This window comes from Rhinolophus sinicus, chromosome 2 (assembly GCF_057876585.1).
Source record: "Rhinolophus sinicus isolate RSI-liver-muscle chromosome 2, RSI-T2T, whole genome shotgun sequence".
Lineage (NCBI taxonomy): Eukaryota > Metazoa > Chordata > Mammalia > Chiroptera > Rhinolophidae > Rhinolophus > Rhinolophus sinicus.
In genome coordinates this window covers 130902864-130917082 of record NC_142502.1, presented here as the reverse complement: position 1 = coordinate 130917082, position 14219 = coordinate 130902864, and positions in this window count along the sequence as shown.

The following is a 14219-nucleotide window of genomic DNA, read 5'->3' as shown; positions in this document are numbered from 1 at the left end:
CCATGTGGTAGGTGATTCATATTTAACTCTCTCCTTTTGTCATATGATGGTCTGAAATGAATCTTTCCTTTGGCCTATCAGCATACAACCCTCCCTTCTTCCAAGACCAATGTCATGCAGGTATCTCAGGCCTCAAGATGAAATATGGACAGTCCTTGGTATGTACCAGGCAGAGATTTTCCTGGTAGGGTCTTATTATCTGGTCCTTCTCTCCATCTTCCATTGTCAAGTAACAAACCTGTGGCTATAAACTATCATGTTGGGGACAGTTCTTTGATGTAAATTAATACTGACTCAATTCAATGCACCTTAATGCATTTCTTTGTTATTGATAATTTATCTGACATATAACTAATGCTAACAAGTAAATGGAAGGCAATGACTTATACAGATTTTGGGAGGGTCCAATACAAAACAAAACAAACAAACAAAAACAATAATGAATGAATCTCTGATGCTGGGAATTTCGAATTCCTTGGCAGATTAGAGCATAAGAGAAGCAGAAATATTTTAAGGCAGCAACGTAAATGAGCTTGTGAAAGAGTGTACTAGTTAAATGATATAAATCTTAATTATCATGATTCAACTATCATTTCTAGAAGTTATATTTCTTTTGAAATCACTTCTGATTAATAGAATGTTAACCTAGAAATCTTATTTTCGTTTGGTTTCTGGTTACCTTAGAGATCCTTTTTTCTCTTGACATTACCATGGAGATACAGGTAGGCAGCAACTTTTTTTTGAACAACTCTCCACATGAAGTAAAGTAGCATTTCATACATGTGGATTCCAGGGAACAGAGGGCTAGATTAAGCTCTTCTCTTTCATTCCTTATCTCATTTTAAACGTGGCAAAACCCACATCAGACTCTCTAAGGATCCTGGGAGAAAACTAGCTTTGAGTTGGTCTCTTTCCAAATTATTTGGGAAGGTCTATTGGGGGAAAGCTAAATATACTTGACTTTTGGATCTATTAGTTCCCATTCTTTAAGCACCACAGGCTTTACCAATTATAAAGGGGAAAAAACCCTACATAAAATATATACTCGGGCAAAAAATAAGTAAAACTTTCTTTCCTTCCCATTCTTCAACTCTCCCTTGTAGAATACTGTTTTTGAGGCTCTACTTGGTATATTTGCATACTGACAGTTTAACTCAGTGTTGCACTTTTCTTGTAACAGAAGGTACTTATTCTATTTTCATTGATCTAATTAGAAAATTTACATATTGACAGACCTTAGAAGACTCTATCTGGAACATTTCCTTCGCATTTATTTGAATATTGTTCTAAGCCTTCAGGCTCTGCCCTTTTGGATGTGAACTAGTTTTCCATTAGTTAGCATGCCCTGGTACCTTCTGGAGGTGTTTCAAGTCCTCTGTTTCCAGGAATTTGATGCTTGATTTACCCCCCTTTGTGAATACCGTATCATGAATTATATAGTGCTGATGTTTGGTTCGTCTAATAAAATTGTGTACATTTGATGCTGCTTTCACAAATGACTTAAACAAAGAAAATGATATCCTCTGTGTGCAGGAAGCATATTTAAAACAATATGTTTTGGGTTGTATTTTATGGACCTGCATAAATTTCCTGAACCTTAAGAGAATGCTAAGCAAAAGTGAATAAGGTATTTTCATTAAAAGATTCACATAATTTCTATCCTAAAAATGCCAACTAAACAAAATGTAGAAAGCAATTTACATTTACATTAGTATTTATTTTATATAAGCCTAGGTACAGTCAGGATAGGAGCTTGCAAGATGATTCCTTTCAAATAAAATCACAGATAAGATGTATTGTTTGTTAGTGCACCCGAGCTAAGCAAATTTGATAATCATGTATATGAAGAATTTTCTTTATGAATTATTATGTAGCAAACAATAAATTACCACATCTGTATTTAAATGTTCAAAAGATCTGGACAAATAGCCAACCAAAAGAAGGAAAATAGTTTTTGAAAAAAGCAATAAGAAATTTCCTTCTCAGATCATGATCAATGATTCTACAGGTCTGTAAGTCAGCCTCTGATGTGGGATGAAACTATCAATCTCCATAGACTAGAAGGGAATTTACCACTTCCTCCATCTATCATGCTGATTGGTTAAGGATATTTTAACAGGCCTCCATCACAGAGGCTGAGCTGTTTTCCAGGTATAGCCAGGGGAGCCCACAGAGGAAATAGTGCATTTGGGCCTGCTTTCCTCTGTGAGGGCCACCACCCAGGTAGTAAGAGTGAACTTCTACTTCACCTTCTGGAAAGAACTACATCCTACTTTTTCTCTCATTCTCTCTCTCATTCTTTGTTCTTTACGTTTTTGTTTGTTTGTTTGTTTATCGTCTATTTTCTCACCTTTACTGAAAACATCTGGGTGGAGCCTCTTCTCCTTTAGGAGATGTTTGTTTTCCCCCCATCTCTGTCAATCTTCTTGAAAATCTGTTGTTAGCAAGAGTGAGGTATAGAGAAAGCATCCTCCTTATTTGCCATTCCCACACATTTTTGCAAAGCTTGCTTGTCCTAGAGCTCAAAAGCACCAGCTGGTTTAAGATTTGAGTTAAAGGCTCAGCTAGTAATTGAACTTGTATTAATGCCATATGTTTCATCAAGAATATCATAGTGATTAGAAGCTAAAAACCTGGATCAGATTGTTACCATATCTTGCTTATTGAAATCTCTTCTTTCAATACCTTTGCAACTCCATAAATCAAGTATTCCACTGAGCTTTCAGTTCCCTATTATTAAATTTAGGGAAAGAGATTATATTTATGTAACAGTTAACAATTTCAATTTAAACCTTAGCTATTCTATAATGGAGAGCATTGAAAATAAATATTTTTATGAAGCGTTAACTCACTTCCTTGATAATTTTATTTATCCCACTATTCTGCCTCTCATTCTAATATTATCATTCTCATGGTTCAGAGATCACAGATACAAGAAGTATTTCCTGTTTTGCCCAAAGATAAAATAACACTTCAGCATGCAAATGGCTACATTGGCTCAACTGCAATATGGATGTAATGTTTATTCAGGAAGATATAGCTAAAATGACAAAAACGAAAGCTCTACCTCATTTTGGCTAGAGACATACAAGCATGGCCTAAAATCATGTTTGTAAAATTTCAAAATTTTGACTAGTTCATATCTTTTTGTATGCCTTTTTCAATAATATTTTGAAACTATGTTTCAAACCATGTTGTGATTGATGATTTTCTTGTTGAATACAGCTCTTTTCAGAGGTGCTATTTTTTTCTCATTTCAAGGATTCTGCTATCTTTTAGATGGAGCCATTCACAAAGGTTTATGTGTAAATGAATCATGAAGTGAGAAAACAAATTCATCACTCAATGCAGGGTTTAATATTTAAAAGAAGAAAATGCCTGCAAGAAAATACTTTTTTCTTTTGTTCTTGCATATAGTTCCATAAAAAAGTTTTACGCACTAACCTACAATATTTCGAATATTTGAACCTATATTTGAACAAAAGTTGAGATACATGTATAGATGTTTGAAATATTATACTATTTTAGTAAATATGTATAAGAAAGAATAAATCTATATAATTTATTTTAACAGAATATGATATTTAAAAAGAAATGGTGCTACACAACCACATCTACAGCTGTATTCCACTGATGAATTTCAGGGCAAGAAAATTTCACTATCACTTTAATTCTCTTTTAAAATCATTTATCACTTATGCAAAGCAGTTAAAGTAGTCAGATAGATGAGAAAATGAAGAATAATCCTAGCTCAATTCCAGAAATTCTTTCTCTTATCTTTACTTGATGAAGCTTTTAAGAAGATTTTACTGAATCTCAGTATATACAAACTGTTTGTTCTTTTTAAACAACTAATGTGTAATGGATAAAGAAAATTATTTTCTGAATGGATATATTAATCAAATTATTTCATGAAGATGAAAGAACCTAGGTTCTAAAGTATGAATGCTGGCTTTGCAGAAAGAATAGTAATATGTTTACACAGATGATAAAGTTACAAAAGTATACTCCACAGGTATTTATTAGAAATATTTAGTTTCTAGCCTTGAGATTTTTGTGAGTGTTCTCCCTCTCAGCAGAAGTCCTCTTGCCATGCACGAATACAAAGCTGACTGACTGGCTAGCTACTCTCTGGTAACTTCTATGCCACCTATTGAGAGCTACAGAAATGTAATAGGTTTGATAGGTGACAGCCTACTTTGCAAGGTTCTGAAAGTCACCCTCTCCTACAAAAACAAAACAAAACAGCAACAAAAGCACAAACACCACCACCACCACAACAAACACCACAGCATGCCAATAAGCTATTCTCAGACTATTTGCTCAGGTAGTGACTTGGAGTATAATAATGACTAATTTATTTCAAAAAGTATGCACCAAATCATGTCAGGATATATAAAGTGTAGTAAATCCCTCTCCATCTCAAATATCTTGTTAAGATTTCCCATATATGGGGCTTACTAATTTTCCAGGGAACTAGCTAAGGAAAAATTAGAACATGATGATTTCATTTTAGGGAAAATAAGTATGACTCAGGAGAAAACTGAAAATACTGTGTTTCCCTGAAAATAAAACCTAGCCAGACCATCAGCTCTAATGCGTCTTTTGGAGCAAAAATTAATATAACACCCAGTATTATATTATACTTTATATTAATTATATTATATTATATTATATTATATTATATTATATTATATTATATTATATTATATTATATTAAGTATATTATGATCAAGTCTTATATTACATTAAAATTTAGGTTTACAATATATATGCTGTTTAATAAAGGAAGAATATGTCCACATATGTAAGAACTGAAACCAACATTCCTTTAGTCCCTAAGTTTAACAATTCTGAGACCAGGCATATTTTTCTGTTCCTCTGTTAAATAATGCAGAGGAAAAGCAAAAATAACTAAGACCCTTGATCCAGGGAATACTTGCTAATAGAAGATAAGTCTGTAGACCAAATATGTAGGCTGATTATCAAGAATAACAGCTTGTTCATCAAGCCTTTTCTTAAGACCAAGCCTTCACTGTTTCCACCAACTCAAAGTCATTATATCATAAAATTTGCCCAATCACAAACAGTTCCCCACAACGCAAGACCTGCTCGAAATTCCTCCAGCCCAGGGTCTAAAAATACTATAAGTTTCCTCACTTTCCTCTTCTGAGATCAATTAGGATTCTGTAAAGGCCTAATAAGCTTATCTTTGCTTGATCAAATGGGCTATTCTAGTAATCTTTTGGGGAGTTGATGCTTAACAGTCCTGATCCTCAATGTTCTAACAACATCCTGTTAAGAAATCATGCTCAAGACCTTTGATTAGAAGAGCTCATGTGTTCCTGAGCCTCTTGCTCAGGGATGTCTGTCAAAACGTAAGATTAAGGTAGATTCTACATTAGATTTGAGATTCAATTTATTTTCATAAAGCTCCTATATAATGCGTTTATTTTGTTTTCTAGTAGTAAGCAACATTTTTAGCAATAATTTGAATAACATCAGATTTGAAAATTTTGTTTTAATTAAAATTTATTGGGGTGACAATTATTAGTAAAGTTACATAGGTTTCAGGTATACAATTCTGTGAAACACCATCTATAAGTCACATTGTGTGTTTACCACCCAGAGTCAGATCTCCTTCCATCAACATACATTTGATCCCTTTTACCCACATCTACCATCACCTCACACCAGTTAAAGTGGCTATCATCACCAAGAGTTGAAAATTATTTTCCTTCCTGGAAAATTGCCTTTTTACTAACAACACTGCTATTTGTCTCTGTGTGTGTATTTTTTTTTTTTTAATTTTTGTTGTAAATATTAAAAAAAAAAATCATAACAAAGAAAGCAAACATAGGTCTGATAAGTCTATAACACCAGGTCCTGAGGGTTGATAAGTCAGAGGGTCTGATCTAACTGTTATCTTTCTAGGACATGATTTGTCTTGTGTCAGCTATCAAAACTGTATGAGAAATTTCCTCAGTCATCTCATTTTGCCCATGAGAACCTTACTTAGACAGAGATCTCGCCACATTTTCCTTCTAATGAGAATTGCAGATTTCATGAGTCTGTAGTGGAAGATGGCTAACTGTTAGCTTGAGGTTCTAAGCAATACAAGCAACATATTCAACAGGTTATTGCCCTACACTTTTAGATTCATCTTGGTCTAGATGTGTGCTCAAATTGGGCCAGACTCCTGTGACTTAAATACCTTTGAATTAAAATTATAATTAATTTGCTTATCTTCCTTTATGCCATAGTAAAAGAATCATTTATAATTAGACTAGTTATTTGTAGAATTTAATATGCACAGAATTATTTATTTATGAAGCTTATTAGAATGAAAAGGGAGGTAAATTTCAAAACATCAAATGTCCAATAGTCTATATTTTTTATTGGAATAAAGATGCTGTCCCAATAAATACAGATGGAGAATTTGTTCTTTAATGAAGTCCATCCCCAAGGAAAATAACCAATTTGAGAAACTGAAACTATTTCTATTTTGGATCCCCCTGAACCATAACCTGAGCCTCTTGCCTTTGTTTCATAATTCCTCTTTTCCTGTGTGTGTCCTCCATTCTCTTCTACTGTTATTGCTCTACTCTTTCCTCCTTGTTAATAAGAAACCCCACTTTTCCACGGCCTCTTAGTGATTAATGCTGTTTAGAAGAGAACTATCTATTTGAGGTTGATTTTTAGTCATAGTTTTGGTGTGAATAGAGAGCCATTGCTGAAAATATTCTAGTGCCTACACGAGACAGATGTTTATAGAGTTTAGAATATCTTTAAGCAGCATCTAATCTAAACATCCCAGTCAATGTTATTTGTTTCACACGTTAGAAGGACCATCAATGGAAATAATTCGATGGAAAAAACTGACCCAAAAGACTTAAGGAACTATGAATTTGTAGAAACCATAAGAGATTCAGAAAATGGTGCATATTAGAAAGGGAGTTTGGGAGCCTATTTCCAAAATATTTCCTGTGAAAATTGAGTAGACTGTAATCCAGTCATAGGAATAAAGAAAAAAAGTGGATGGATTGATATAGAAAAAAATCATGGGTAGGCTCTTTAACACCTTAAGTCAGCATTCAGGATTAGCAGTTATAACCACAGTTCTGTCCCTCACATTTTGTGAACAGCCTTAAGCTAGAAATAAGTGAATTAATATGTAAGCAAAAAAGAAAAAAAGAAAAAAAAAAAGGATGAGATGATGAGACATACCTCCATTGCAGATCACCTGTTTGATTATTTGAAATTCAAAGGAGTAATAAAAAAAAAAAAAGCCAACTGAGATGGCCTTAAAACTAAAATAACTAGATATTATCTCCTTAATTATTAAAAGCAAAAAGGGATCCTTTTCATAAAGGGACATGTATAATTATATGCAGTATATTAATTTCCTGGTACTGCTGTTACAAATTACCACAAACTGATGGCTTAAAACAACACAGTTTTTTTTTTTTCCCTCACATTTCTGGAGACCAGAATTATGAATCTAGGTGTCAACAGGGTTGCTTCCTTCTGGGGACTCTGAGGGATAATTTGTTCTATGTCTCTCTTTTAGGTTCTGGAATTTTCTGACAATCATTGGAGTTCCTTGGCTTGTGGCAACATTAATTTTTATCTCTGCCTTGGTTTTCACATGACCTTTTACTCTGTGTGTCTCTGTTTCCAACTTTTCCTCTGCTTTCTCAAATATTTGCAAGATCCCATTTCTAAATAAGTTCACATTCTAGATTTTAGAATGACACAAATTTTTGGTTGATATTATTCAACCCACTGCAAGCTTAAAGGGCATTATAAACACAATTGTCCAGCACTGGCTAAAAAACGGAAGAGAGGGAAAAGGTCATGTATTCAATGAAGGTATTCTCAGGGACAGATTGACACTCCATTTTCATTTTATCCTTTAACTCATACGAAGAAAATGCCTCTAAATATTAAAAAACAAACAAACAAAATAAAAAACACCCTTTTTTTTCTATTTTTTTATACTATCAATATATCAACCCCTCCATTATTGCATAGTCTCTACTACAGAATCAACAAACACTGCCTTGATGAAGATCTCTGATATTGACATTCTCTGGATCTTAATATATAACTGTTCCTCTTGAATCTTTATCTAAGGGACATTCTTTTTTCATTTATGATGTTCACTCAATAACTTAAAATCAGATTTACAGTCTCAATGGAATTGCCCAATTAAATGCTCTCCTGATGTCCTTTTCCTGGAAATACCTAAAATCTCCACTAGTCACAGTTAAGTCACAACTAATCTGGATGATGACTTACTCAAATTATTTGCTTTAAAACTAAAACCATATTTAAGTCCAACTTGATGTGCCAGATTCATAATAGGTCAAAAATTCTATTGATATATGCAGTTATTGAACCTAAACCTTTCAAGAATCATATTGACCAAATAAAATATTTACCCAAGCTTGTACAAAACCTTTTAAAACTGGAAGGTAAAACCTAATAGAGACAGGACTCATCTTGTCACCTTATACTAATAATTGTAATACTCATACTTTCACTTGAGAAATCCCATGGGATAGGATATAGATATTTTATGATTTTAGGACCATAAATAAAATAAGTGTGCTCTTCTTTTCTGCAGAACAAAACGTAAAGACTATTTATCCTCAGTATAATCTGAGACTACATGTTTTACAGTGACAGTCTATGTTGTACTGTATTTACATCCTTTTAGATAAAGATAATTATACCAGTTTAACTTTCCTTTCAAATTACAACCATGTATCTGGACAGTTATTCCTATGGGGTTCACTAAGACAGCCACCTATTTTTTATAACTCTAACCAGGACCTTAAGGACATAAATTTTACTATGATTATAGTCTTGTCCAACATGTGGATGACATATTGCTATGTTCTAAAAATGAGATGAACTCTAATACTCTTAATTAAATTTAACTATTTACTGTTCTGACTCAGAAAAGACAAAGTTTCTAAAGAAAAGTGATACATGTCATCTAATGGTTAACCACACTTTGCCTCAACATTCTCCTAATCAACTTGCATGACCTAATACCTAAATATGCAGTTTTGTAAAAAAACACTGTCGTCTCTGATATTATTTAAAGGGACCAATATCTGGCTCATCAATTTCTCATCTCAGAAAAAAAAAAGTAATTTAAAAGGAGAAAAGTAAAGCCCAATTTAAGTAAAAAATAAACAAACAAAAAACAACAACAAATAACCCCAAAGTGGAATTTTGAACTACTTTTATCTGTCCCCAAAACTCTTCCTTAATTTTAAATAACTGGCCAGAAAAGTGGGATAATCCTGTATACTGTAGTTCAGACAATCTTGTGAAATATAGAGAGTGAAATTAAGGCAAGAGAAGTTTAAGAAATCATGCAGATTGTGGTTCAAACTAGATCTCATATGATGGGTAAAGTGTGTTATATGAGACAAGGAACTATTTTATTCAGTAATACAAATAAATAAGTTATCAAGCCATGAAAAGACATGGCTTTACTAAGTAAATGAAGCAAATCTGAAAAGGCTGTAAGACATTCTGGGGAAGGCTAAACTATGGAGACTGTAAACAGATCAGTAGTTTCTAGGGTTTAGAGGTGGGGGGGATAAATAGGCCGAGCATAACGAACTTTTCAGAACCGCGAATTACTCTGTATGATGCTATGCTGATGGATACATGTCATTAAACATTTGTCCAAACCCATAAAATGTACAACACCCAAGAGTGAACTGTATTGTAAACTATAGACTTTGAGTGAATATGATGTATCAATGCATGTTCATCAGTTGTAACAACATACCACTCTGGTGAGGGTAATATAATGGGGAAGCAAGGAGTATTTGGGAAATCTCCCTATCTTCCTTTCAATTTATCTATAAACCTAAAATTGCTCTAAACAAACATGAAGTCTTAAAATTTTGTTCATAATTTTGCTAATACCACCATATCTCATTTTATGCAGTCTTCAGATTGGAGATGGTTCATTTTATTAATATTGTATTTTTGCCATGTTGAAAATTACCACAAACTTAATGACTTAAAACAATACAGTTATTAGCTCATAACATGGCACCTTGCTTCATCAAAGCCAACAAGAGAGAGAGAGTGTGCTAGCAAAAAGGACCTTATAATCTCTTGTAATTAAATTATTACTTTTCCTCAAGGTTGATGTATTCTATTGATTAGAAGCAAATTCACAAGGGAGAAGATTATTCAAGTCTGTAACAGTAGATAGGTGTTTTTGGGAACAATTTTCAAAGGTATTGATTCATGTTACTTTGGTTCTTGTGTGTGTTTTTTTTTGTTGTTAATGTATGTTTATTGGTTTAGAAGTATTGTATATATTATCTTTTTTGTTGTTGTTGTTTTTTGTTTTGTTTTGTTGTTGTTGTTGTTTTTTCTTTTGTATTTGACTGTGTTGTGCAGTCTCAAATATATAATTCCAGGGTCTTAATTTAAGGAGTGCTGCTGATTTCCTAACAAATGTTCTGTCAACCAAACCAAAAATTCTGACACTTCCACACATTGTAACAACTATCATTAGAAATTCTACTCACAACCATGACACATTAAAGAACTGTCGAGATTAACTCTGACCTTACTCAATAATGGTCTGTCGTTGTGAGATTAGACCAGACCAAAACAGGAGACAGGGACTTGGGAAGTAAACCTAAAATAATTTCCTCTTCCTGATATAAACAATTCTGGGACAAACCTTATTTGCCTTTCCAGTTTTAAACAGTTCAGGGATTGGACTTTATTGCAATCCATAGTTTTAAGTGAAATAAGAAGAGATTACCTACCTAAGAACTAAAACCAAGATATATTTTAGTCCTCGTGTTACCAATTCTCTGACCAGTCATACTTTCCTCCTTCTATGCTAAATAAAACTGAGCAAAAATGTATTAAGCACTTACTCTAGGTAATTTAGATTCAGGACTGTGAACCAACAAGAACAATTTACTTTTCAACCCTAATTGAGTTCTCATCAAGGATCTCTTCAAGATCCTTGCTTTATTGTGTCCACTAATATAAAGTTATCATGTATAAATTGTGCTTAATCCTATCCAGTTTACCACTTTCACAAACCGCCTTAATATCTCTTAGCTCAGGGCCTAAGTTTCTATTAATAGGGGGCTTCACGATGCATGTAACCTGTATGGTCACACAAGGCCCTACACTTACAGCGCCCTATAGATGGTTTACAGCTCTGCTGCCACCATTTTGAAATTGTTAGTAATTGTTTTAATTTTTTATTTTGTTTTAATTTTATACTGGACCTTGTAAACTATGTTATCAGTTTTGCCTATTTATATCTTCCCCTAATCTTTTCATTTTTGAGACTTGATTAAGACTGATGTGTTGGAATTTACTCATCCTGCAGAAAGCCTAATATACTTACCTTTGCTTGACTGACAGGTCTTTTTTGGTGCTCTTTTGGGAAGTTTATGGTTAATATATCTGTTGGCATATGCTGACTTATTTTTCTTACTCTTTTTAAACTTGGCTTCACGTAACATATTAAAACAGTTAAGTTTTCCCAGTAATGAAGAATTCATGTTCACTGTTATTATATGAGTGGAAGAGCCAATGGGGAGCAACATTGCAGTTCAATTGGATGAAAAGTAGAATCCTGCTTTTACAAAGAGAAATGAGGCAAACTTTTTTTTTAATTGAGCTTCGATCTCAGATTTGATGATATGAATATAGTCTCTTTTCTCAGAAGACAACTAGGAAACTCACCTTACCTTCTTTATTTTTTTCCCTTGGAGGAATTATTGCAACCATCACACTTTCCTAACCGGTCTTCTGTAACAGACAACCTGTGTTTTGAATACAATAATCTGTCTGAAGGGTTAAGTGGGGGCTAATAACCAGGTCACACTCTGCTAATCAGTCCATCTGCACTGGAGTGGAGCTGCATCTCCCAGAGGAGGGAACACATTTTTCCTAATTACACAAAGACATTTTATAGTTTAGCAATAGCATTGCTCACAGGGGTAAATGTCTACATGGCAATGGTATCTATTATCGGGACCAAATGTGTGAGCTGAGGAGCAATGCTTTTCTCTTGAGTGCCTAATAAAAAGAAGCGTCTGGTTATATATATTTTATTGAAGCACCCAGTTGGTGTGGGTTGGGGAGAATTAGGAGCATCTGCTTTTCCTTGTCTTTATTCCATGAGCTTGCTCTGGTGTTAGGCAGGAAAGAAGCTAATATTTGCTGCATGCTGGGCAGTGATTTGTTCTCACTATCCCTCCTCTGACATGTCAAACATGCTCAAGTCTTCCTCATCTTGTAGCACAAACACACACATGAATAAATCCTCTCAGTCTTGATTTCTAAATCCGTTATTGTACTAATCTCTGTTTTTCTTTCTCATTATTACCATAATTAAAATAGCATCCTACATTTCTTATCCCTACTTCCTTATCTCTCATTGAATTCTCAGCTCATTGTAATAGAGCCTCTATTTTCACATGTGCAGCTGTTTAATAAGCAGTTAGGTAATGCACAACTAGCTTCCCAGTGTGGTGACCTCAGGAAGGGATTGGAAGGAAAGGAATGCTTAGAGGGATTAAGTTCTGTGAATTGGGGCTGTACAGTAACCTTGTTCTGGGAACAGTCAGCAACTTAAGTATAATGTTTTCAGACTGCACATATCAAGGGGAAAGAAAGGAAATTGAAAGAAAACCCAAGAATTTGCTTCCCTTTCACCTCAAATGAATGCAGAAATTGATTTGTCCAAAGATGTGTATGTGAATATTTTACTTAACCCACATAAACCAAAAACTAGACTTACTCTATTTCTGCCTCTAGTAAATAGTTTTGAAATCCATGGAGAAGTTTCAAGAAAGGGCCAGGCATTGTCTCCTTGCTCCCTTAGCATTGGAAGTCATGTGAATACTGCTAATAAAAAGCATATCTGCTACTCATTTAAAGAACCTGGCACTCATTGAATTTTAGCCTTTTTTTTTTTTTTTTTTTGAGGTTTTACAACTGATAGATTGGTGTAGTGTTAATTGAGAACTAACCATTGAAGAGAAAAACTGTTGTGACAATACAGAAGGAAGGATTAGGAACAGAAGGTGCTAATAAGTTTATGTGAACTCCAAAATATTTGGGTGGGGGCAAAGAGTACAGCCCATTCTAAGGCAGAAGCATAATGAGTAATCACATTTTCCTGTCAGTAGGAAGAAGAAATGATGCTAGACCAGGGCCTGGGAAAAGAAAAAGTATTGTTAGAACCTGGGTCCTTTCCCCTTCTGTCCATCACATCTTCTCATGGCAGAGTTCTCTCTCTGAAACTATCTGTATGTGGGACATCTCATCAGGTGTTTAGATGTAGAGCTATTCCTTAATATGGCATCTCCCATGATAGGGATACATACTGAGCACAATGGAGAGTGAAAAGCAAGGTGATCCAAGATGTAGAAGCAGGGTATGCCACCTTGTTAGAGGTAATAGAGAGCTTACCGCACTTGAGATGGAAACTCTGTGTGATATCAATGACTCCAGCTTCAGCAAGATTTTTAAGCCATTTCTGGCTCTGAAGTATAAGGAAGAAGTCTCAGACTTAATTGGTATTACAGTAATAAACCTGGCACTGATGTAATCCAAGGACTATTACTGTCCTTTTGTGTCTCTCAGACATATATTTTTCTTCCCCAGCCTGTCGTGCTCAGAGAGAGCTTGATGTATGTAAAACTTTTCCTGAGGAAATTGATGAGAGCTAAGAAAACAAAATTCAAATCTGGAGACTAAGTGGTCAACAATAATATGCTAATTGTTTAATTAAATGATTAAAACCCACCTTAACAATGAACTACACAACTTGATCTGAATTATTAGATCAGTAGAGAAATGTTACAGATTGGCAAAGAGAAGTAGCGTGGGTGTGGTTAGCAGTGGCTTTGGAAGACTTCATGGAAGACTGAGGAACTATGCAAGGGTAAATAGGGTTTAGATACTTTGGGGACAGAAGCAGGGACAATTCAGGGAGTAATTTTAGGACAATTCAGGGAGTAAAATCTTCAAAATAGTGTCTGTTGTAAAAATTTTGCTGTGCAAATTGAGGGAACAATTAGTTTTTCTTTCTTCTCGCTGAAACATTGTGGCACTCATCTTTTCAATATGTGTCAAGTGCAATCTTAACTGTTGTTAAGATTACAGGCAAACTACATCATTGGCAGGGTGAATTATAT